The sequence below is a fragment of the Anser cygnoides genome, chromosome 4 (assembly GCF_040182565.1).
Source record: "Anser cygnoides isolate HZ-2024a breed goose chromosome 4, Taihu_goose_T2T_genome, whole genome shotgun sequence".
NCBI lineage: Eukaryota > Metazoa > Chordata > Aves > Anseriformes > Anatidae > Anser > Anser cygnoides.
The window spans coordinates 55696108-55718320 of NC_089876.1; the positions used below are offsets into that span (position 1 = coordinate 55696108).

At 33.7% G+C, this 22213-nt stretch overlaps 1 protein-coding gene across 4 annotated transcripts in view; it reads right to left on the reverse strand.

The window, feature by feature from the left end:
* LOC106041754 (uncharacterized) overlaps positions 1-22213 on the reverse strand; it is a 38593-nt gene that overhangs the window by 7199 nt on the left and 9181 nt on the right. The window lies entirely within an intron of this gene.

The window sequence follows — 22213 nt, forward strand, 5'->3', positions numbered from 1 at the left end:
TCATTGAAAATAATGTGAAGACATACTACATCAACTTTAAATACTTGTTTAGGAGTGAATATATTTTCCAAAGCATTTGATGTGTGCCACACAGTTTTATACCATAACATTGTGGTAACCTATCACAAAAATTTGCAGAAACGTGTTGCCCTGAGGCATTGGATTCAGCAGGGCCTTGCTGACAAGTACAGACTGTTCAGGACTGCGTATAGTGCTCTTGTCTGTGTATATAGCCTTTCTTCAGACTGATTTCCTATAATCACCTTTTGAAACAAAGTTGCTGGAAATGATATATGCACTCTACATCCAATATTCAACATTGAAAATAAGTTTACTAACAAATATCTCCATTTAGGGAGATTTACTAGGAAAAGTGAATTAGTATATTTAAATGAGTTTATTATCTTAGAACTACTTCTAGACATCCACTGTTGCGCCAAACACATATGTAATCTGAATTTTCTATTTTTTCCACTCAAAAATATTGGTGTGGAAAGTTGCTATGAGTAGTGTGTAAAGCCTTTTATCGAAGTTTTGCTTTAGGTCTCTATAACTGTGGAAAGGAGAAACATCCTTAGAAGGTTAATTTACCATAAAGAACAACATTAGGCTGTGAAAGATTGAGGAATTTCACATTTTTCCACTATTTGACTAACTTACAGTAGGAACACCATTTTTTAATAGTTAAACTTAAATGATATAAAAGTTTAGTAGCAACGGATAGTTAATGTGATTTTCTGCTCACTTGAGGGGATTCAGTTGAAATGGGTCTTCCAGCAAAGAATAGCATAGTTGAAAGCAACTCAACAGAAAGGAATCTTTGTCCTTTCACAATCTTCCCTGATCCACAGAATATGAAACTTTAAGCCATGCTGTTACTTGAAGTTGCATTTACTATAAGTTTGAATGATTGATGTTGAATATAGGACACATAAAGTAGCAAGTGGTGACAGGATGGTTGTGTAGGGATTAACAAAGTCCCTCTGTGAGTATATCATGCAAGTCTTTGTAGACAACTACTTGAAAATCTTCTGAAATGTCCAGCACCAAGTACAATTGGACACAGGATCTCAAAAAGCTGTCACGTTGTGACATGATTTGACTTGACATTTCCTGGTTCTGTGCTATGATTTTGATACTATATGACAGAAATATGTTTTTATTCGATATGACCTTTCCAGTTACTTTTTTTCTCATTTTGGGCACCAACCTGTTTTTGTCTGTCTGTATGTTTAAATGGTCTACATAGTGTCTGTATCATTCAGTGTAGTTATAACACAGTTATTCATTGTGGAGTCCATTAGTTGATACTTCCACAATTGACTTAAGCAGTTTAATGTCAGTAACAGTTTTCTGTGACAGTACACTTTCATCCCTCAAGCAACATTTAGTGGAAATGTAATAAGAACACAATCAAGTCAAACCATTCTTTACTAGATATATGCATGCCACTGTGACTTTGCTTTCTAAAAAAAATGGTAAAGGCATTATTTACTTGCCAAATGTACTACTGTGTAGACAGCACTAGATTGTCTGCACTATTTGTCATACAACCTGTTGTTCAAATAACATAAAATTTCTAAACTGCATGACCCAACACTGGTGGTGCCAATGGCACCTAAATTCCAAGGCCTACACATGTGAGAGTGAGAAATGTTTTGCGTCTTTTTTTGGGGTTATGACCCTGATCTCCACTATCCCACCACTGAAGTCTCTCTCCCAACTCTAATTCTGCCTTGGTATCATCACCTCCACCCCATGCTTTGCTTTAAAGTCCATACTTCCAAAATTTATACTGGATGTAGCCACATTGTTTTTATCTTCTTTCTTCATTAGAAGTTTGGAAATTATGAACAAAATCAAATAATGTATGTTCTGAACTTGGTAAAAATAAGGCAAAATTGAGATCAGAATTTGATCTTCTAATAGTCAATGTCACAGAGAAGTATTATGAGAAAAAATGTATGCTAGATAATGTCTTCATGTTTTTTAATAATTTCCAATGTCCTTGCTATGTCTTAATTTTAAATTATTGACACAATTGTCCTGAAAATAAACTGTCCATAAGTTAGATATTAGATTATAAAAACAACATGGATTGAAGTTATACAAATCAATCCTGTTTCACTCAGCTGCAATCTGAACTTCTCTTTTTTTTTCTCAGAAAATTTGCACATACATCATAAATATTCATCTTGAGATCAGTTTCTTCACCACTATTGAAAAAAAAAAACAAAAACAAACTTTTTTCTGTTGTTTGTGTTTCACATGCTCCACTTATCACTAGTTTTCAAGGTCAATGAACTTTTCAAAGAAAGCTTCTGCACTAAAGTATGCTTAAACAATGTTCAGAGGAAGAACATTCTGCAGTGGATATCATGCATATTTTCCCACCCTTGCAAAGCAGCATGAATACATTATTTGAGATTAAATCTTGGGTAGTTAATATACTAGCATGTAAATAGCTTGACATAGATTACTTTATTACTTTCCTTGTAACAAATATAACAGATTCTTGAAAAAAAAATCTGATGCATTTACTATTTGTTTCTTTCTGAAGTGTCTTTACTATGATGAGGTAGATAAAGAGACTTTTTGGCCACTAAGAACTGCTTAAGGAGAAAAAGAATAAGAATATTTTTTCCAGAGTGCTGGAAACAACCCCCCTACACATCACTATTCTACTAATTTATTTATCAAGCTATGATCTTTTAATTCAGAAGTGTTTGTTTAAATGTGTATTTTGTTTAAGCATAATATGCAGTCTACAGAAATGCATGCATGTGCATAGAAAAGAAGATTATTGGACAACAAGTTGTGATTAGTTTTTTTTTCTTTCCTTTTTTTTTTTTTTCTTTCCTCAATTTTTTTGGTATGTTGTTCTGCAGGTCTAGTTGTCTGAAGTAATAGCTTGACATATTATTTATAAATGGCTCAGCGATATATGATTACCTTTCTTCAGTTACAATCTGTTATATTGATTTTTCTTTGTGTACTTGCACTTGGTGAATACTGGTAAGAAACTGAATTCCTAATCCTTTTTTTTTTCTACTATTTGTTCTCTTTGTACTGAATAATATTTATTGTAGCTGTATAGAAATCATTTAATTTGTTTTCCCCAAGTCTAAGTAAATATTTTATCCTTACAAAACTTATTTAGAAGTTTATTAAAATTTAATAATTTCCATCTAACCCTGCTGCTTTCATTTTGTCAATGATCTGACTTTATTTATTGGTTGCTAGAATGTTTTTACTTTTACCTTTATAGCTTCAAAATTCATAATGACAGAATGCATTTTCACTAACAATAAATGAAAAATTATTATAAAGGATGAAGTCCTCTTTGATGGTGTTGCACTCTTGTAAGTGGATATTAAATGTCTGTAGACCACACACCATACTGCTGCTTTTGTTTCAAAAGGTTATTGTCTTGCATTAGACTGACTTTATACATTGTATCACTCAAATTTATGTTGCTTTCAAATAAAAAAAAAAGTCCATATGCATATCTGAGCTTAGAACAAACTGGATTAGAAGTATGCTAAAAAAGATGTTGATAGATGTTGACAGAGTAATAACAACAGAAAGGAAAAAACCTTCTGTTTCCCCAAAAGATAACTTTTTTGGGGGGTGGTGAGGGGAAGGGGGCAGAGGATAGATGTTTGCAACCTTTAAGTTACTCTTTTCAAAAAAGTTCAGGGTCAATGTAGTCAATACAGTGGTCAATACAATGTAGGTCAATACAGTGTCTCTCTTAAATAATTACACCACTGTAAGCCCCCAGTCAAACAACAGGAAAATAAATTTTACTCTTGATGAAAATCTGGCTCACGTGCACCCTTAGGGACATGTGCAAGAAGTATGAAAAACAGTACAAATGCTTAAAATATATATAAATATATAATATTCAATAAGTTGAAAACAGGTGTTAATGAGCTTTGCAGATTCTCCGACTGAATTACACACAAGCCAGTTTAAACTAATGTGACTACATTAGTGAGGTGATGAGTGTATTCTGCCTATCAGCCAAGGAAATTTAGTGACTTTGTACCATATAAATGAATCTTAGTACCTGCCACCTGTAGCTCCTCACATTTGAGTTTTAGTTTGAGTTCTAAAATAAGTCTTCTCCTGGTTTTGAGATAAGATAAATTTTTGTTGTATCCCGCAGTTTCTTGAGTTTTGTGTTATACTGTTAAGCTATCAAAAGAAACTTGAAGTAAAATGACATCTGAAGCTGAAAAATTATTTTAAAAAAAAAAATCATATAACAAATAAACTCAAATCAATGGGACAGTCTCCAGGCTTTTCCTCCTTTTGTCTCTCTAGACCTTCTTCTTTTCCATCTAAGAGGAGGGGGAAGGGGGTAGGGTAGATGCCATACACCATGGCATTGTTGAATCATCATGTTTCAGGACTAGTTTTGTTCTGAAGGATCCTCTTTAAACTTGATATCAATTTTATAAACATATATTATACAATTAATATATTCTTTATTTTGTATTCCTAAACATTTTTTGTTTAGATATGCTGCCTAATACAAATTGTAAAATTCATGCACCTGGTTCTATTTTACCTAGTACAATGTAAAGTATTCTACCTAGTCATAATATAAAGTGCTTAAAGTAAAGAAGCTCAACAAAAACTCTTATTTATTTTCTTAATTTTTTCTTCAATGAATAAAAAATATAGACTTGAGGAAGCATCCAAAGGAAAACTGCTTCATAAGTTTATTTCTGAATATAAGATGATTTCAGAGTTATAGATCTCTTGAGTCTGTAGATTGTTTCAGTTTGTTTCCTGAGTGGTTTTGTAAGTGATGAAAGTGCTCTGAAAGTGTTGTCTATTTTACCTGCAATATTTCATTTCTTATAGTTTCAGATCATCCAGTGAAAGGAACCAATGAAGTAAGAATGAAATAGTCTACAGATTTGAATTTTAGACTAAGACGAGGTCAATGTTGTACTTTAAAACTCCATTTTTCCTAATTTCTATTAAGTGAGTTTTCTGAGTCTCCATGTTCATACATGTACTTGTGGTTTAACCCCAATGGGCAGCTCAGCACCATACGGCTGCTAGCTTACGCTCCCCAGGTGGGATAGGGAAGAGAATTGGAAAGATAATAAGTGTGAGTGCTTGTGGATTGAGATAAAGACAAAGGAAATGCAAAACAAGGAATGCATTTACTACTTCCCATGGGCAGGCAGGTGTTCAACCATTTCCAGGAAAGCAGGTGTCCTCATGCATAATGGCTTGGAAAGCCATTAAGCCAAGCACCACCCTATCCATCTTCCTTCTTCTTTGCCCCACCTGTTATTGCTGAGAATGACACCACATGGTGCGGGACAGCCCTTTGGTCACTTTGGGTCAGCTGCCCTGGCTGTGTCCTCTCCCAACTCCTGGTGCATCCCCAGCCCTCTTGCTGGCAGGCCAGCATGAGGAACTGGAAAGTCCTTGGCTCTGTGCAAGCACTGCTTTGCAAGATGTGAAAATATCAGTGTGTTATTACCACTAATTTCATCAAAAGTCCAAACCACAGCATCACACCAACCTCTATAAAGAAAATTAACTCTATCCCAGCTAAAACCATGACAGTAATTTAAAATTTTGCTGGCTTTTCTATCTTATTCTACATTGCAAATATAAGTAGTAAATTATAGAGCTCTTTCCACATAAAAGATCCATATTTATTAGCAATGAGTGCAGTAAGTTGCTTGCTTTTTCCATCTGACATCTTTTTAGCTCTTGTTTCTGACCACTATTAGCTATTGAGGTTTTCTGTCACAAAACCTACCACTTTCATTTTTCTAGGCATCCCACATGCTCAGTGAGTTATTTAGAACGGATTCAGTTCAGATTACTATTAGACAATGCAAGTGACAAATAATGATCTTGTTTTGACTGCTAGTCTTTGATAGATTCCTTTGTTTATTTGCCTGATTGCTCATTAGTTCATGATTAATATATATATATTTAATTTAAAGATTACTTACTTCTTAGTTACATTTATTTTTCATTTGTTTATCATACTTTCTGACCCACATTATTTACATGTGGTATATTTTCAAGCTTTACCTGGCTATTTAGTAAGGTCATCCACAGTGGCACGTCTGTTACTCCTCTGACAAGTCACAGTCCTTCCTAACAAGCCTCAGCCATGTCCAGCACAATTTGAATAGTTGCAATTCATACCTTGGTCAATGACTGTGTCTCTGGAAAGATCTCAATAGCTGTCTAGAGAAACTGAAGTCTTGAAACTTCTATGCTTAACAATTTCATTTATTTCAATGTTGAAGGCTTTGCTCCCAATACTGCTCTTCTTCCACTGAGAGGTACAGTAACATTCAAGGCAGGCAGCATGGAGCTAGGAGTAAAATGTTTGTTTTCCTTTTACCTTGTTTTATTTATATGACTGCACTTGAACACAGAGTGGGAAGGAACGCTGGTTCTGACTGTGAATAGTTGCTCACAATTGCTTCCAGCTGTGGCTGCTTACAGCTTCCAACAAATCCATGTTTAATTGTAATTGTGAGCTGCAGGTGATTGCAGTGGCTTCTACATGATATAGCACTGTTGCTGTGGAAGTGTATGTATGTATGTGTGTATGTGTGTGCATGCACTGAGGCAGCCATAGAATGGGAAAGTCAGTTTACAAATTTTGTTATAATGTGCTGGTGAAGGATGTTTATATTCTGCAAAATGTATATAACTAGATAGAACTTGTATTTTCAACTGAGCATGTGTGCATATGTATTACACGTAGTGTCAGTCATTGACTGTCAAATTTAATTTGCATGTACAAATCTATCTCTGTGTGCATTTCTCTTTTTTTTTTTTAAGCAATTAAATTTTGTAATTAAGTAGAATATTAAGTAGAATAGTTTTTCAAAAAGAAATGCAAGCTAGTCACATGCATCTCTAGGCTTAGATATGACAGAATGTTGCTGGATGGTTCCAGGCCTGAAGATATTTATAGACAATATGTTGGCAGATGCCATTGGAAACAGAATCACTAAAGTAGTGTGAAACTAGAAAAGAGAAATGAAAAACTGGGTGCAACAGAGCCTCTATAAAATAAATTCCTCTCAGTGAGGCTAATCTGTGCATTACCATTTTGGCAGGCCTGCAATAAGGGACTGGAATAAATCAGATCATTAGAAAATATTCAGTTATGAAGAAGGAAAAAAATACTTCAGGAGATAAATTTGTGGTTATTAATCATCAGTCACAGAAAAGAAAAATAATTAACCTGCCAACAGCTTAATCTGTTCTTTAAATTAACATTTTTGTGCAGAATAATGTTTGAGTGTTTTGGTGTTCAAAATAACTGAAAAGTTAATTTGAAAAGCCTTCTCAAAAACTATATATAGATATCCTTGCTAAATGTGGGTACTCATGACAAAGATAATTAACATCTTCCATTTAAAATAGTCTAGTTTACAAGATCAAGATGACACTTTAAGATTAAAAGTCAGTTGTAGTAGCAGCAATGGAATGTTTTGAGACTGTAAAACACATTTGTTTTGCAGAACTATGTTTCAAGCAGTAGAAAAATGTTCCAGGTGATAGCAATTAATGGCTTTGAATGGAAACACTCCAGATGTTTCTATGGCAATGTGGCATGTTAAGAAAGGAATCTTAGACAGTTTTTTTTATGGGCATAGACATAGTGCTAAGAGTGGGAACTGTCCCCTCTTGCTTTACTACAAATCTCATTTGAGATCATTTATGTGTTTTTGAAAATTTCATTACTATATTACCTTGAACAGAGAAGTATTTTAATGAACATGAAAGATTTTCACGTCTTATAAACAGAAATGGGGTAAATGGAATAAAAGGTAAACCCTTGGTGTATTTTCTTCCAGAGCAGCTATGTTAGACCAAGCTCAGTGTGGGAATGGTTGGAAAATCTCAACCTGAATTGGGAATCTGAACCTGAACGTCATTAGTATGCACCAACAGCCTACTAAGGGAAAGAGGAGTCAAATAGTCTTCAAGAAATAGAAAGGGATTGGTGCACACTATGGTAATATGTCCTGTATTTGGCACTTATCATTTGTTTAGCTCAATTCTCAGCTTTCAATAGTCACCAAATTATGGTTCCATCAAGGAATGTGTGCTAGGTATTTTATCTGAACCTTTTCAGGACCTTCTGTCTCTGCCAGATTGTTTTCTAAAGAAAAGAAATGTGGGTAGGCCAGAAGAGGAGCCACTGGCTTGATTCATCAGGAGGCATTTCTGATACTGGTTGCAAGAAAAACTGCTGAGAAGCTAAGGAACAGTTTCAGAGCTTGCTTCTGGATTTATTGTTTAAAATCTTATAAATAGATTTATATAAAAAGAAATATAAAAATATAAAAAAGAAATATAAAAAGAATACAATGGGGGGAAGGATGGCTCTTACATGTAGAAAAGTAAATTTCACTCTTTATCATAAAAATATGTATTTCAATTTACACAGTGGACCAAAACTCTGGCCTTGAAACAAATATTTGAACTAAATATTGTTAGATAATGGAATATTATTCCAATTTTTATTTCCTTTAAAGGATGATAAATCCTTTAGAGATGGTTTGATATGAAAAGACTATTTTATATTTAAATTAATTAAATTTAATATATTAAATTATATGTAGCATTAATATTAAATGTAAAATATTATTGACTTGCAGGTCACACCCTGCAAATTTTGCCCTACTGAAGTTCTTTGAAATATGTGACTCAGGAATAGGTTTTGCTGACGCTAAGATAAAAATGGAATTATATTTATGCAAAATCACGTAGGCATAATTTTAAATATGTGTTTCACTTGAAATACCTCCTCAGAGTTTTTACCATCATGATAGACTAAACAGTCTGGGACCTTGAGGCTCTGAAGAAGCTTTTGCTCCTCTATGACAGTTATTCAAAACATAGCTCGAGGAGGCCACCTTTCACAGTTGGACAAGTAGGCCATGACAGTTCTTCCCTGAGGATTAAATAAGCGGTACTGACATGAATACAAAATCCATTGTTATTGCTGTTAGTTTAACCACTGACCTACTCCTAGCCCTTGGATTAATGAACACCATCATAGAACTTTTATTTTGTACTTTAATTAAGCAATGATCTCTGGGGGACAAGTGCTATATGTAAAACTCTTACTGACCTCAGTGGGAAAGAACAGTACGTACTTTTCTCAAGGCAGACAAGATGATTAAAATGCAAGACGAATTAATTCAGACATGGGAACCTGAATATAATCTTGGTCAGTACTCCATCCACTTTTCTTCCATCTCATTTTTGCCCTGAATGTCTTTTCAGCAAAAATTGTCAAAGGGAAAATACAATGGCAACTTGACTTTGCTGTAGCTTTCTTTAGCTGATTAGCACTGACAGTCTTATTTTGCCACCTGTGGTATAGACCACCTCTGGACAGTAGTCAAGGATCTTGTTCAGACCTGAAGATTTTGGTGATACTTATTCCTGCTAATATTTACAGCATAAAGCAGGAAGATTTGAGTTGTGAATTTGAAATCATGCCAGATCTTTTTAATAGCTTATGACATTAAAATCATGATGCTGTCATATTTCAAAAGTATGTACTTTATGTAAAATATTTTTGGAAAAAAAATATTTTTCATGTATTACTTATATTTAATATCATGTCCAGAACTTATTCTTTCAATAACATGAATTGGATTATTTTTTTTTTTTAATATAGAAAAAAAAATTGACTATCTATTTCAGAAAATAAGTCAAGGTTTTGAAGAGTCCCAGAAAGTGATTTTTTTCCTGACCTATTCCAACTAAAATGTGTGCTTAATGATAGATATAGTTATATATCACCCAGTCATGGTATATATATAATCCAGTGACATATATATATCACCCAGTTGTGATATATAAAAAAAAGGCCAACATAGTTGAACAGTTATTGAAGATTATCTTGCTGATGAAAAATACTTTCTAAATGTATGTTGTTTCTTCAAGTCTATGAGGACTCCTGTTGTATAGAAGGAATTGAATGATTTCTCATAATTGCTTAGTATGATGAATTTGCTAATTAAAATATTCAAAAACACTTGAAATATTTTTATTTTTATCAAAATATAACTGTAGGACTCTGGAGGTCCAAATTAAAAACTTTAAAAAACTTGAGCATTTTGGAAAGTTTTCTCTCTTGTTTAAATTGTGCATGAAAATATTTTAATTTACCATTAGTTTGAGCTTGTAAATTTCCAGCTTTCACTAGTTTTGACTTTATTTTTTTTATTATGCATACTATATAGTGTATAATAGTTATACTGTAATTTTATTCTTAAAAATAAAGCTGTGAGCTAACTCATATAATTTTTCACAACTTTAAAGTGCCAGGTAATGATAAAGAAATTAAAATTTTTGAGACCTCCAATCACTTTTCACGGTCTTCAGAAGTATGGTGTAATGATTTTCATGTACTTTTTGACACTGTAATGGTTTCAGACACATTTTTCTCTCTTTTATTTTCCTTCCTCTGATTCCTAGGCAGGAACAGAGAACAGTCCCAGACTCTTTCACTCTTTTTCTTGCATGACTGTTTATTACTGAAAGTTATAGCATGTATTTGCATGAAGACATGCACATATGTCAGATGTTTGACAGATTTGTGGCCATTTAGTGATTGGCTGAACATTCACAGAGCTAAAATGTGTTTTCACATGAAATGCATACAAAAGCAAACTCTTTATTGAACAACTTGCCAAGATAATAGATTTCTCCAGTTCTTAAACCAGAGGCCTAAGAAAGAATTTGTAGAAAAGAATTATTGAATCCACTCTATTGATGGATGGTTTTTTTGTTTGTTGTTGTTGTTTTGTTGTTGTTTTTGTTTTTCCTCATATTCAGATGCACTCACACAAGACATTTGCTTCAGCATGTTGGATGATCCATAGTTTCAACTGAAACTATGTCTCAACTTGTTCAGCAAATCTATATTGTATATTCACATCTTTCCTGCAGAGTTATGGAGGCACTTGAAGTGTTTTGAAGCCCACGGGAGCATAGTCAATTGCCAAATGAATAACTTCTTCTTGTGAATCAGAATAGAAATAATTCTCTTTAGTCATGGGATCATGTGCTTTTTCTGCTGTTTCTGGCTGCTTGTCATGATCTCTTAACATGTTTTCACAAATGGGTGATGTATATTCAGTTTGTTAATAAGCCACTTGCAGAAACCCAGGCAGTTCACTCAAAAAAAAAAATAAAATAATAATAATAAAAAAGAATAATTTTGTCACTTTGACCTCTATACACTTTCCACCCTTCATCTCAAAACAGATGTACTAGGTAGTAGAAGGTTCAGAAAAGTGGTGCAGCAGGAATGAACAAAATGCTTTGGAACCACCTTCATACAGAAAACAACTTTCATATTTCAGTCTTAAGAATTAGATGAGGGGAAAATAAAGTAAAGGTCAAGGAAACAAAAACTGGTCTGGAGAATGATGGATAGGAAAAACTATTATCTCTTCTGCTCAAAATAAATATCTCAAGGAATCAAAATAGGTAGTAGAAGACAGGTTCAAAAGTAATAAAGTCATTTTTCATGCAACGGATCACAACTGTGAAATTTCTTGTTCATGTTTATTGCAGATAGGAATTTTGCATGAGCTTCACTTGGAGGCTGAATAATTACTCTGAAAATGCACTCACTGACCATGCTAAGCACGTACAAATCATGTCAATCAGAAAGACGAAGAATGAAGAGTATGAAGAGTATGAATGAAGAATGAAGAGACGAAGAGTATGTTTATCCCATTCTTTATCCTAAACATCTATTTTTTTTTGATGTTATAAGAGCAAACATACTGAGCTAAATAGAATTTTTGTTCAATTTATGGCACCTTTTGTTGTCTTGTAGTCTGTTTTTTTTCTTAAACATGGGCAAAGAGGAATTCAATTTTCTTGACAAAGAAGAAAATAGGCTTAAAGCCTGTTAAAAGTTATAATACAAAAATGAAGGAAAGGATGGGTCAGGACAAGAAGATAATGTCATATCATGTAAAACATCAGTGTGATGCCTTATGTTCACAAAATTATTTTTTATTATTAGCACTTTTAAAATCTAAACAAAAAAGACGATTATTTTCATTGTGATTTTGTGGAATATATTTTTATGGATTATTTTAAAAGCAATCTCTGATTCTTGTTTCTTCAAATAAATATTTTTGAGATAAGGAGGGAAAAAAAATAATAAGGAAAATAAAAAAAAAATAGCTTCTCACAAACAAGCAGGGTTGGTTCAGCCAGAGTTGTATTTGTTAATGATTTTAATAGACTGCTTTATTCTGGAAACTTTGACACTGATTACAGTAGGAGACAGCACAGGGCTATTAGAAATATTTACTGCTCTTTAAAACACTGACTATTATCCTTGAAACAACTAATGATATTCAAACTGCTTAGCAGTGCCTTTGAGCTACCGAAATTCCTCTGCCAATGTCCCTACACTTTTTCACAGCACTTCTCCTGCCTAACAGGGTGTTCAAATTATTGGGCTGGCAGGCATACTTGTTGTATTCTTGTGATGGACAGTATTACATTGACAATCAGTAGCAAGTCTCAGAGAAACGGACTGTAGAGCTGGACTGGTGTGATGGGCTACAAGGCCAATTACAAACTTTGGAAAATATTATGGTGGGGCTGTGGATGAAGTAGGATGTGAAACTGGGAAAAAACAATGGATGGGCAAAGAAAGCACTGGGTGAAGAAAAGGGGACTTGAGGGAGTTAAATTGACAGGTGTAAGTGCTGAATACAGGATACAAAGAAATGGGGAGAAAAAAAGGTACAGAAGGATGAGGAAGTGCAGGATATTTCTCGTTTAGTAGTCTCTGTATGTACTGAATTAGGCTAAACCTTACTTAGGTTACGTAGAACTTAGATAAGAAAGATGACTAAGTAATTTTGCTTGTTGCAGACATAAGAAAAATTTGTTTGGTCCCCCTACAATATGATTAGAACTGAAGATATCTGTGTGAAGATTCAGCTTCAAATACCAGCATAAGAGTGGAAATTACTTTGAGTGTATTGTTTGTGTGGCAACAGTTAACTAGATGAATATCTAATTGTGCTCCTTAGATTATAATGGTGATTGTTATCAGACATGGAAAACATTAAAAATTCATAGATAATTAAGGAAATCATTAAATTCTTTGTTAGGAAAGCAGCATTCACAGTCTAATACCCTGGTATCTTTATAGGCAAAGAAAACTTGCTTTTATGCATGGAGTACCTTCTGAGAGAATTGTTTGGCTTTTCAGCATGCAGTTTCATTTTGTGTTATTAAACCATCCAGTACATCCCAGCTGCTGAGCACAACAGATTTCTTGGGGTTAATAAAGTATGAAATGAATAATTATTTTCATAACAGGATAAGCCGGAAGAGTTAGTGTAACATAGGAGATGAATTATTTTTGCAAAGACTGACTCCTGAAACTGAGAAAGTAGTCTCTTCCAGTCTACTCTTTTGCTTTCATTATGGAACATTTTCTAATGCATGATTCTGTTGGAATCTGTATTTCACCAGACTTACCTTCATCACAAAGCCTTTGAAATACGAGTCAGAATAGCTGCATAAATTATCTACTTCTGTAAAATAAGTCTGTGTGACATACTGAAGATGTGGTATGCCAAACTTGGTATTTATGCAACTATTATGTAGCCTTCATAGTGTAAATTAGTAGCAATTATTGCAGTCACTTTGTCTTGTAATGGTATAGACAAATTTAAGTACATCAGCCAACCCATTGAAATATTCAGAACTCAAGTTCTGAATCACCCAGGTTAGCTGTTAAGGTGATGCTTGCTGAGAGAAATCACTTCATAAATCACCTCCTGGGAAGTTTCCGTGGAACTGTAATTTCCTACAATGGTGTCTGTTAGCAATTTTATTACTGATGAATTTGCTGTGCATCTTTGGGTGGCTAACTTGCACTTCCTTTCAGCTGCCTGCCAGAATAAAATAGTTTCAAGCAACTGTAAATGGAATTCTGAGAAATGAACTTCATCTGATGGTTTTTGCAAGATATGTGAAAATATGTGATCTCATCTAACATGATTTTCCTCTTCTACTTTTCTCTTTAAACAAACAAACAACTTTTATTATGCATTTTTTGAAGTGTTGTGTATTTAATTGTCTGATCCATCACAACTTGAAGATGTCTGATAAGAAGAAAATGCTTGAACACTGAAAAGAATCATGCTTAGGTGAGGGCATAAAATAAAGAAATTATAAGGTTTTGGAACTTTGGTGGCATCATTTTAATGATGATTATGCATCTCAAAGCTATCTGCATGTATTGGAAAGAAAAAACAGTTTGTAATTTATGTGGCATACTGGAAATGGACTCACATTGCATGTAGTGGAAAGTCTCCTTATATGCACAGAACAAAGTGCAAGACTGTAAAGGAGGTCCAGCACACCATTTAGGGCTGTGCACACAGGCACAATATGTGAATACAGCTTTAGTACTGGGTCATTTGCCTTTAAGGGAAACCTGATTTTTACACAGACAGTTCTTTAAACAGGCAATATATCTCTATGTCTATCCATCTGTATTTTATTAAGAAGGTAAGCGGTCTGTATGCATGTGTATAAACCATTTGGAAATTTAAAAAGTGTTTGAATATCAGTACAAACTCATGCAGGCAATTTGAGATATATCCTTATTGATGATCTTTGAGTATTGTTCTGGAAATCAGATACACAAGTTTGTTTGCGTTCTTCGACCTAAATGGAATAAATCTCTGTTGTTGCTGCTGTTGTCATTGTTGCTTTGTTGTTGTTGGGTTTTGTTATTTAATTTTATTTCACTAGAATTTTTTCTAAGGAATTTTTGCTTGAGCCCAGAATGGTTTATTCCCAATCCTTTAGCAAAGCGTGACTCTAAATTTCTGAGGGGACTACACTTTCTGGAGAAAATCTGAAGATGATATGCTGTAGTATTAGTTAATTGACTGCTTATCAGCCAAATAACTACTTGAAATTTTAATCTGGACACATACGGAGTTTGTTGTTTTAGGAATAATAAACAATGAAAAGGGCATATTCTAACACAATCTGAGGTACTTATGTGTGGAATTAAATTATTTTCATAATTTTTGTAACTTTTTTTAACCTCTGATTAGCAAAGAAAGAATCTTTTTATTAAATATTTTTTCTAAGCTTAAGATAAGAATTATTGCTGGTCATTTTTATTATTTATTTGGTTTTGTGAAACATCTTACCTGAATGTTGCATCCATGGGAGGGTATACAGCCATGAAATAGACTGGTGTGTGATTATGTTAAATATTTCATAGAATTACAGAATTCTTAGGGGCTTGGACTTATTGTGTCAATTCCTTACTGCTAGCCTATTTGAAACAGAATTGCTAATAGCTTCTTAGAGTGTTCCAGAATGAATGTTTAGACTGGTTTAGTTCTGAGATTCATGAGTACAAAATAAAACCTGAAAAAAAGTTTTTATGGACAAAGTGAACTTCTGAAAGTATTGCCAAAATTAAATCAAATAGTTTCCTTCTGGATTTGACTTGTTATATGTTTTTACTAATCAGATTTTGCACAAGAAAGAGTACTAATTTTTATGGCCATGCCTCAAAATCTCTTTAAATGCCATGTAAATCCTTAGTATGCTGTTATATCCAAGTCAATAAATGCAGCTTTGTTTTTTCTCTAGGCAGTGTAATTTGTTTTTCATGAATTACTATCCCTTCCACAAAATCTAATAACTTCTATAACAAACATCCGTCTACTGCGCCATGAAAATAAATAACTTTCCTAAGGTATATTAAAATCCTTGTTTTGACACCATAGTTTGCTAATAAATCATACTAAAACCCTTTGTTTGGATTCTGACATCATCTATAAATATAATATTTAACTGAATAGATTTCATAAGAAATGTATACCTACTTCAGAAAATAATTTTACTTTGTGCAAAAAGTTCAATTGTATATGTCTACACTGTTTACAAAAGATATTCATAAAATGATGCAAGTACATATACCTTGTTATTATGCAATGCTCTGATTTATTTTTATTGTTTTTTGTTTGTTTGTTTGTTTTGGTGTGTGTGTGTGTGAATGTCAAATGTTTTTTTTTTGAAATCTTCATTGAGCTTCCTTGAGTTTGTTTTACTTCTTTGTAAACTTAGCTCAGAATTAGTACATTAACATTTTTTTCAACAGAGCTTAGTGGCTTCAAAGGGAACTGAGTCAGATGGAAACATCCATCTTGATATTGGTTAATGTAAGCTGGTGTTATTTTCAGGTTTCTATATCTGATTTTTGTCATGGTGACATGTAATTATTTAACTGTTCCAACCGTACAGAGGCTAAAATCTTGTGCTTATAAAATTGTCATCATCTTAAGTTCATTCAGCTTACACTTGTTCCCAGGTATTTGTATTCACTTTTTTTTATTATTATTATTTTTTTGCCAAAAGCTGTTTTCCAGACATCTGTAGCTTGTTGGATACAGTCATACACTCGTAGACCTTGACAGTTCTGAAATACACCTTTTCATATTTCTGCAAAGATTCCTATGTGACTTCAACCTCTAAAGTTAAAAAGTTTAAATAATGAGTATTAATTTGAAATACTGTTTGTTTTTTGAAGTAATTTAACCATATTTTTATATATATATATTTATCAATATTGCCATGGACAGTAAAGACAGATTCCTCTTATCTAGTCCCCATATGGAATAGAAGGTTTAAATGGTCAGTTTTGAACTAGTTTTCACATTCCTTTCCTAGGCAATCAAAAAAAGAAACACCTTTGAAAAGTGGTTTGGCTTGAAAATATTTGAAAATAGGCTTGACCTATTCAGGACACTCATTTTAGGATAGAAATGAATCTTCCTATGAAAACTGCTGTTCTCTCCAATTGTAGAGGAAGTCTGGATAATTGCAGACACCCTGCCTTAAGACAGTTAGTGGTGCACAGGGTGATCTGTACAGTTTGAAACAGAGACAACTTTATCTCTACCACATAAAATTAGATAGTGGAGTATAGCTGTTGTATTGCATCCTATAATAAGATGTTGTTAAAAATAAATAGCTATATGAGTCTTTGTGTGATAGAAAGAAAGGAAAGTGTGGCAGGGGCAGAAAGGAAATTGCAGAAGATAAAGAACACTGATTTAGCTGTGTTTATTCTTATCAAAGCGTAATTGCATCTGAATCTCGAGACTCTCTAAACTTTTTCTAAAATAACTGTAAGAGCTCCAGAGAGGAAAAAAGTATTCAAAACTGGTTGATTTTAAAAATATGTTCATTTGAATTTAAAAATTATTTTACGTGACAGTAGAATAATAATAATAATAATAATTTTATTTTTAATAAATAATTTTAATTATTATTATTATTATTATTATCTCACTGGTTTATGTTGCTGCAGATCAGATTCCATGTACTTTTCCTAAACAATAACCATTTAGTGATCCTAAAAAGCACAGTATTAACATGTTTTTTCTGTCTTGTTAGTTTGTTTGTTTCATTTTATAACAAGTCCTTGACATAATATTTATGACTTGGACACTTTCATGTATTGTTTAAAGAGCACTGACATGTCTTCCTGTTCTACACCCACTCAGATATACAAACTACATCTGACTACAGATGATGTTGAACAACACAGAAATAGGTGAAACTGATTCTTACCTAGATCTATGATTGTTTATAGAACTAGTATTCAAGTTTCATTCTGTGGTTATCTGTCTCATCTATCTATCTATCTATCTATATCTATATCACAGAATCTCAGAATAGCTAAGGTAGGAAGGGACCTCTGGAGACTGCCTACTTGAACGCCTATGTCCAAAACAGTGCGACCTAGTACAGTTTGCTCAGGGCTATGTCCATATAATTTCTCTGTATATCCAAAGTTGGAGACTCCACAAATTCTCCAGGCAATATGTGCCAGTGTTTGACCATCCTTGCAAGAAAAATAAAATAAAATAAAAATCTGATGTTTACATGGAATTTCCTGAGTTTCAGTTTGTGTCCAGTATCTCCCGTTCTATCACTGGGCACCGCTGAGAATAGTCTGGCTACATCTGTTTACCACCCTCTACCATGTATTTATACACACTGATGAGATTCTCACTGAGCATTTCTTCTCTAGACAGAACAATACCAGATCTGTCTCACCTCTTTTGAAAGGCACTTCAGTTGCTTAATCAACTCCATGACTTTTTGTAGGACACACTCCTGTATGTCCACATCATTAGGAAACTAATAAATGCCTCATTGCAATGTTGTTGGTTCAGTTGTTCTCTCTCATGACTATAGCAGAAGTTCCAACTTCAGAGTCTGAAAATTGAGGCAGAGCAAATGGTATCCTATTATGTTGGCACCAGTGTTGTTTTTTTTTTTTTTAGTTTTTATTCAGGATATGTGTCCAGTTTTTTTATATATTTCCTGAAGCTGCATGTTTCCATGTGCAGGGGAAGGCGGGGGGTTTGGGGGGGGATAAAAAAATAACCAAGTAAGGGAAGTGCAAAACTGTGTTTCATTTGTTTGGTGGAGGTTGTTGTTGTTTGCTGGCAAAATTGTGACAGTTGCCTCCACCTATTTCAAATTTCAGAATTCTATTTTTACATAAATGCTTGTGTTCAGCTTTTTATGGGTTATACAATAGCTTCTTGAAATTTTTGTAAAAGTTTTATATAGAATACATTTCAGGGTATCAAAATAGATTTTGGTATTATTCTTAGTCTCTTAAATTGAAAAAAAATATTATACTGGTGCTGGCTAATTTGGATGCTTCGAATTTCTGCCCACCTAAGCATGTTAAATTACAGCCTGTTTGATACATCTGGCAGTGTTTGAGAGTTACGTCCAATGTGTTTCATGAAATTCATGAAAGAATTAATGAAAAGCAAGACATCAATGATCTTGTAAATCAGTTCATAAAAGCACTGTTTTGGTTAGTAAACAATTGTTATAGAAATTCATTTTTAAAATTTAAGTTTATTCTGGTATCTGAAAAAAAATAAAAATAATAATCCTTGGCTAGCTTTTCTTGCATAATAGTTTTCTTTAGACTCTTTGGCATTTAGCAATGCTACAATGATACTAGAAGTAACACAATTTGCTCAATAGTGCATGTTGTTATTCTAAATCTTAACAGGTTTGCCCTTGCAGGCAAACTTCCATTTGAAGTTGTGGCCTTCAGTGATCTCAAAATTTGTTTTATGTGACATGTTTTCTGAGAATTTTCATGATTTGGGTTATTTACAGTTTATGTTTACTTACAGTTAGTCTTCACAATTAATATGGACTTAGATATGAGAAAGGAAATTAGTCTAGCACCAGATTCTCATTCCAGAAGTCTTATAAATCACTTGAAAGAGAATAACAATAGTTTTAAATTTTATACTTAATATATTTACTTGGTAGACAATTCTAGATTTCTAATATAAATTAAAAAATAGATGGTTCCCTTACTGTGCATAACAATAATAACAGTACTCCACGATCCAGGAGATGAGCTACACTTTCTCGTCTCACAAAATTTCTGTTGGTTTGGAGGGAAGGGGGCAAAGGAACTAGAACCTGTTTTCAACCTATTTGTTTTATTTCCTGAAAAAGGAGTTGACATTTACCATAAACAGTTCTGCCTTTCAAAGTTAATCTAATACTTGTTATTCAAAGCAGAGAATCAAATCCAAACGTCTTCAATCACTTTTTGCAAAACTGATCTGTTACTGAATTATTAATATTACTCATGTAATCATTAAGTGCCTACTGTTATCCGATATTTTATTCACTCGTACTATCATGGTATGCAATAAAATAAGTAGTGCTGGTCTAAAAGATTTGGCAAAATCTAAGCTGAGACTTGTTACTTGGGGGAAAAAAAAATAGTGTTTTGTGTGTTTGTTCTTGTGTTTTCCCTCTCTGACTTCTGATTTCTACAGGCTTCTCTTTTGACTTCTTTCCTGTTTATTTCATGTCCTTTGTTGTTTTTACATATTGCTTAGCATTCTGCATTTATTATTTTAAGAATACCTCAACTTTTATGCCAGTACAATATAATCACAAAAATTCACAGTGCTCTAGAATTTATCCTCATTATGTATTTATTGTACTGGACCTCCTAGTATAGCACACTCTTATGGAGCTACCACAAATCATGCCCTGTTAGCAAGCTACATTTTTTACTGAGACAATAATATTTATTGTAGTAGCTGAGCAGTCCAGTGCATAAAAGCCATGTCCCATGTTTCAGCTCCTTTGTTGTGGAAGATTTCCCTCTTTCATTCCTGTCTCCCACTTAACATTTCAATCAGCAATCTGATTGCTTGAATATCTAGAACGAATAATCTTGGGGGCTTTCTTGTTTGATTTTTTTGACAGTAGAATGGTCTTGCTACAACTTTTCTACTTCTTGGGGGAAGATGAACACACTCATTTTGGCACTTCTTAGTTACAAAATGTGGATTCTTCTTGCAGGCTACAGCTGAATCAATGCTAAAAAACCTTTGAATACAGCCTTGAGCAATAGTCGCTGGGAAGACAAAGGCTCTGCTGCAGCCCTGATCTCTGCTCCAACAGCAGAGACAGAGTGCCAGCTACATCATTGTCTGCAAAGAAGCTTGAAAAGCCCTCCTAGCATAAATGTCTCAGCTGTGTATCCAACTGTACAGAGCCTGGATTAACCAGGTTGTGCACCACCTGGGATGGCTCTGCAGACAAGGGTATGGCAGATGGCTTTGTATAAGCAAAGCTTCATCTCTGCCTTCAGCACAGCCCTGCCTTTATGATTTCAGTCAGTTGGGTTAGAGTAGGTAAGAAACCTACAATACATGAGCTTTACTAAGCTCTCCTCCTCCAACATCTTCTTCACATTATTGGATATAAAGGTACATGCTAAGGAGGGAGTAGATTTAGAAAGTGCTGAGGGGAAGATGCAATGTTTAGAAATTTATTTATTTATTTTTACAGAAAATTGTATATATACTTCTGCTATTGTGAACTTCCTAATGAGACTACAGTATTACCTAGATTGTAGCTTTCTTCAGTGCTTCTTTATCATTACTATTTTTTGTTTCTATCTTTGACTCCCCCCCCCCCCCCCCATTATGTCTTTTTTTTCCCCCCCCTTCTGTTTTTATTACCCCTCCTTCCAAGAATCTTCTTTCAATTTCTGGCTCTCCTAACATGATTATCTCCTAACTTTATTAGTTTCATTTTTAGATATAAAAAAATATTTTGTTCTTCTCAGTCCTTTTTTTTCCCCCATCCTCTTAATTCGCATATGAAATTGGAATTATCATGAAGCATGCTGATTCCACATGAAAATCACAATGAAGCTCTGTATCTCTTTGAAAATACCTCTATAACTACCATTGATTTCATGCAAAAACACACAATGACAACAAGTGCTATTTAGTTCTATTTACTGTAGTGTTACTGAATAGTTAATGTTGAGCTTGTAGACAATGATTTAAAATAAAGACTAAAGACTAGAAAACAGAGTAAAGGTATATTGTAATGTGCAAAATGATTCTGAACCTTTTGTACACTCCATTAATACAAGATGTCAAAATATTACAGCTCTCCTCAATGCAGTAGTCAAACAGTATTTAACAAAATAACTGACAATAAAATAACAACAACAATAAAAATTAAGAAAAGCATTTTTAACTCCAAAAAGGCAAAATTCGGTAATTTTAATTTAGTGTCCATGCAGTAGTATAAGGTAAATTAAAGACAATGTGATGGGTATTCATTTATATTTTTAGAGCAGTTGAAGCTGTGAAAAAAAGAGAGCACTGCCACATGCTATCAGCTGAGCAGTATTTCCTGTAAAAAAATAAATAAATGAATAAATTGTTACTGCTGTTCTTATCTATACTTTCAGACCTTTCCACAACATGACACCAGCACAGATGGCAAGGAAATAACACAATAAATCCCACAAAACACAATAAATAGGAAGCTTGTTGCCATTGGACTAGGTGCAAATCACTGATCAGTACAGAATGTTTGTCCTTATGTGCAAATGCCTCAGTCCTCCAGAAAGCTCAGATCTGTGAAACTTATTTATCTATTTGTCTTGAGTCATTTCTAATGCTGGGTGACCACAACTCCTGCTCAACCTTCAGGGAAACAAACCATGCATACCAAATCTCTCCTGATTATTCTGATGTACAAGTACCATAGGCCCAGATCTACAAGTTTTGTT